The sequence below is a fragment of the Chiloscyllium plagiosum genome, unplaced genomic scaffold (genome assembly GCF_037043375.1).
Source record: "Chiloscyllium plagiosum isolate Xiang-an unplaced genomic scaffold, Cpla_swu_hap1 HiC_scaffold_47, whole genome shotgun sequence".
NCBI classification, from domain to species: Eukaryota; Metazoa; Chordata; class Chondrichthyes; order Orectolobiformes; family Hemiscylliidae; genus Chiloscyllium; species Chiloscyllium plagiosum.
In genome coordinates, this window is record NW_028270185.1 from 18085799 (window position 1) to 18090997 (window position 5199).

Here is a 5199-nt window from a genome sequence, read left to right on the forward strand (position 1 = left end):
GTGGCCCCATGTGTAATGTTGGTATCCGTGTCGACATTCTGACACGTCTTGCAGCGTCTACCGTGACAAGGTTGTATGGTATTGTCCTGAAAGCCAGGCAGTTGCTATGAACAATTATCTGTTTGAGGTTTAGTGGCTGCTTAAAGGTGAGAAGTGGACATGTGGGGAAAGTCTTGGTGAGGTGCTCATCCTCAGTAATAATGTGTTGCAGGCTGTGAAGAACATGGTGTAGGTTTTCAGCTCCCAGGAAGTACTGGACAACGAAGGGTATCATGTCAGTTGCAGCTCCTGAGGAAGTCATTTCAGTTACATCACACTGTAAATTTTTGCTATAAATTCTGTGTCTTACAATCTTATTCTCCACAAACACCTGATGAAGGAGCGGCGCTCTGAAAGCGAGTGATTCCAAATAAACCTGTTGGACTATAACCTGGTGTTGTGTGATTTTTAACTTTCTACAAAATTAAATCAGTGTTGCACATTGCCCTATCTGCAAATGGTTTTACCAATGAATTTGTGCTGCTGAGCAATATGAATTCATCCTCCCAGAGGGGCATATGAGGTATTATTGAAGTCAAATTCCTGTCTAGTAATTCCTGTTGTCCTATCCTAGTTGTCCAATCAGGACAAGATTGCAGCAATCTGTAATATTCTCCACAGCTGAATAATTTGCAGGTAATGTACAGCAACAACAACTTGAACTGATGTGGCACCTTTAATGTAGTAGCACGTTCCACAAGACTTCACAAGAGTGTCTGGCACAGAGAAGCTGATGCAGACCATTTAGCCCCTCAACGCTGGTTTGCCATTCCCTGAGATGGTAGCTAATCTATGACTCTTGAGTAAACAGGGTTAGTGAAAATCTCAAAGCCTTTTATTCACATATAAGGAGCAAGAGGGTAACTATAGAAAGGGTTGGCCCATTCAAGGACAAGGGAGGAAAGTTATGCATGGAGTCAGAGAAAATGGGTGAGATTCTTTGCGTCGGTATTCACCAAGGAGAGGGACATGACTGATGTTGAGGTTAGGGATAGATGTTTGAGTACTCTAGATCAAGTCGGCATAAGGAGGGAGGAAGTGTTGGGTATTCCAAAAGGCATTAAGGCAGACAAGTCCTCAGGTCCAGATGGGATCTATCCCAGGTTACTGTTGGAAGTGAAAGAGGAAATAGCTGGGGCCTTAACAGATATCTTTGCAGCATCCTTGAACAGGGGAGAGGTCCCGGAGGAGTGGAGAATTGCTAATGTTTTCCCCTTCTTTAAGAAGGGAAGCAGGTATAATCCAGGTAACTATAGACCGGTGAGCCTGACATCAGTGGTAGGGAAGCTGCTAGAGAAATACTGAGGGATAGGATCAGTGATAGGCAACATGGTTTTGTGCAGGGAAGGTAATGTCCTACCAACTTAATAGAGTTCTTTGAGGAAGTGACAAAGTTGATTGATGAGGGAAGAACTGTAGATGTCATATACATGAACTTCAATAAGGTGTTTGTTAAAGTTCCCCATGGTAGGCCGATGGAGAAAGTAAAGTCGCATGGGGTCCAGGATGTACTAGCTAGATGGTAGAGAACTGACTGGGCAGCAGGAGACAGAGAGTAGTAGTGGAAGGGAGTTTCTCAAAATGGAGAACTGTGACCAGTGGTGTTCCACAGGGATCTGTGTTGGGACCATTGTTATTTGTGTTATACATAAATGATCTGGAGCAAGGTATAGATGGTCTGATTAGCAAGTTTGCAGATGACACTAAGATTGGTGGAGTAGCAGATAGTGTAGAGGATTGTCAGAGAATGCAGCAGAATATAGATAGACTGGAGAGTTGACGGAGAAATGACAGATGGAGTTCAATCCGGGCAAATGAGAGGTGATGCATTTTGGAAGATCCAATTCAAGAGTGAACTGTACAGTAAATGGAAAATTAATGTACAGAGAGATCTGGGTATTCAGGTCCAATGTTCCCTGAAGGTGGCAACTCAGGTTGATAGAGTGGTCAAGAAGGCGTACGGCATGCTTTCCGTCATTGGCTGTTGTATTGAGCACAAGAATTGGAAGGTCATGTTACAGTTGTGTAAGACCAGTTTGGCTACATTTGGAGTACTGCATACAATTCTGGTCGCCACATTACCAAAAGGATGTGGATACTTTGGAGAGGGTGCAGAGGAGGTTCACCAGGAAGTTGCCTGGTACGGAGGGTGCTAGCTATGAAGAGAGGTTGAGTCGATTAGGATTATTTTCATTAGAAAGACGGAGGTTGGGGGGGGGACCTGATTGAGGTCTACAAAACCATGAGAGGTATAGACAGGGTGGATAGCAAGAAGCTTTTTCCCAGAGTGAGGGACTCAATTACTTGGGGTCCCGAGGTCAAGGTAAGAGGGGAAAAGTTTAGATTAGATTACTTACAGTGTGGAAACAGGCCCTTCAGCCCAACAAGTCCACACCAACCCTCCGAAGAGCAACCCACCCAGACCCATTCCCCTACATTTGCCCCTTCACCTAACACGGCACGGTGGCACTGTGGTTAGCACTGCTGCCTCACAGCGCCAGAGACCCGGGTTCAATTCCCGCCTCAGGCGACTGACTGTGTGGAGTTTGCATATTTTCCCCGTGTCTGCGTGTGTTTCCTCCGGGTGCTCCGGTTTCCTCCCACAGTCCAAAGATGTGCAGGTTAGGTGAATTGCCCATAGTGTTAGGTGAAGGGGTGGAATGTAGGGGGGTGGGTTGCGCTTCGGCGGGTCGGTGTGGACTTGTTGGGCCGAAGGGCCTGTTTCCACACTGTAAGTAATCTAATCTAATCTAAAACTACGGGCAATTTAGCATGGCCAATTCACCTAACCTGCACATTTTTCAGACTGTGGGAGGACTGTTTAAGGAAGATATGCATGGTAAGTTCTTTATGCAGAGGGTAGTTGAATGCATTGCCAGAGGAGGTGGTAGAGGTGGGCACGATGGCATCATTTAAGATGTATCTAGACAGATACATGAATGGGCAGGGAGCGGAGGGAACCAAATTCTTTGAAAATAGGTGACAGGTTTAGATAGAGGATCTGGATTAGTGCAGGCTTGGAGGGCTGAAGGGCCTGTTCCTGTGCTGTAATGTTCTTTGTTAACTCACCTTGGTCCATTTTCTTTCATATCTCCTGCTAACAATGATCGATTAATTTCATAACTTAAATTGATCTAGCATTAGTTGCCAGTTGTGTGATTAGGAAAATTCCAAATTGTTCTAACACAGAAAAACTACCACGGATAACTCTTACAAGGAATCAGCACAAGTACAATAGGCTAAATTGACTCCTTCTATGATTGCCTGTCCTTATTGAGTGATTGTTGAAACAGTGTTGTTGTTGGGTGACCTTGATCCATTTTCCTTCTGAGCTGCTTCTTCTCTCAAGATTTGTCAAGCACCTGAAGGCGATACCAAACTAAACAATGATGCTTGAGGGCATGTCTCCTGTCAAATGTTTGTATAGTGTCTATGCTATGGTTCCTGAGTCTAATGTCGTGTTTACCAGCTGTGAAGAGACCGGAGAGTACATGGACTAGTGAGTGCTCAGCTCCTTCTTGACTGATTGGTTGATCTCTCAATTCATTGTCCACTTCAGGGACTCAATTGGAGCAAGGATGTGTGGTCCAATCCAGGCTTCCTGGGACCCTCTTAAAAAACTGGGGACACTTGTGAGGCCAGTGGGAAGACCATCTGAGGATATTTTAATAGCACCCCCCCCAACCTCCTAACCCACTGCCTGCAAACTCACCTATTGAGAGGGGAATGTAAAAGTCTGACCCTGAAGTCAAATCCAACCATGACAGTTGAGGGATTCAATTAATAAATCTGGAATAAAATGCTAGTCTTCACCTTCTCATGAAAATCCCTGGACTGTTATAGGAACCAAACTGATTCACCGATGTCCTTCAGAGAAGGAAATATGCCATCCTTTCCCAGTCTATATTTGACTTCTGATCCATGATAATGTAATTGACCCAACTGATGATCTAACAGATCACTATGTTGCCAAAAAGCACTATGGGTGTGCCTTCACCATGTGGATTACTGTGTTCCAAGATGGCCTCTTGGGCGGCACGTTGGCATAGTTGTTAGCACTGCTGCCTCACAGCGCCAGAGACCCGGGTTCAATTCCCACCTCAGGTGACTGACTGTGTGGAGTTTGCACGTTCTCCCCGTGTCTGTGTGGGTTTCCTCTGGGTGCTCCAGTTTCCTCCCACAGTCCAAAGATGTGCAGGTCAGGTGAATTGGCCATGCTAGATTGCCTGTAGTGTTAGGTAAGGGGTAAATGTAGGGGTATGGGTGGGTTGCACTTCGGCGGGTCGGTGTGGACTTGTTGGACAGAAGGGCCTGTTTCCACACTGTAATGTAATGTAATCTAATCTAATCATCGTCAGTAAGGGATGGATAATAATGCTAGCATAGCCAGTGATGCCTACATCCTAAGAATTGCTCCCTACAAGGTGTACTGGCTCAGTCTCGGCTCAAAGTCGGAATTGGGATAGATTTAAATGTCAGCCATAACCTAGGTTGACACTTTAAGATGAATAATGTATAACAGCAAACAACACTCTTACATCAGAGTTGTTGTTTGAAGCACATCTTTAGATTCTGAGCGCATTATCCAACTTGACAGCCCAAGAACTGGCAACAAAAGTTTGCTGCAATGTTGGATGTAGTGGTCCCTCTCAGCTGCAAGTAACAGACCCTGTGACACACTTTCAAGGGAACAAAGACAATTCTGATACAAATAATTCCTGAACCAAAATTTCTAAAACATTATCTGGCCACTATTACAATGTTGCTACTGGGACCTCTTCTGGTCCTGAATTGACTGTGGTGCTGCCTATATCACAGCAGTGACTACACTTTAAAAGTACCTTACTGGCTATAAAAAAAACTTTGGGATGTTCTGAGGATGTAAAAAGAACAAGTGAAATGCAAAGTTTAATTTCTGTTCATGGCTGGAGGCAATGTTTTTTGGGTGTGACATTTATTCAAGGTTTTCACTGTTTGAAGAGAAGCTTGGGAAGTTCCCTGTTTTCCTGACTAACCATGCATCCCTGCTTAAAGCCCATAAATCAGTTATCTCATTGCTTCCTGGCTGCCATATTATCACATTGATGGTGAAATAATTTTTTATAAGTTTCTTCATGGGATATGGGGTCACAGGCTAGCTTGGCATTTATTGTCGATTCC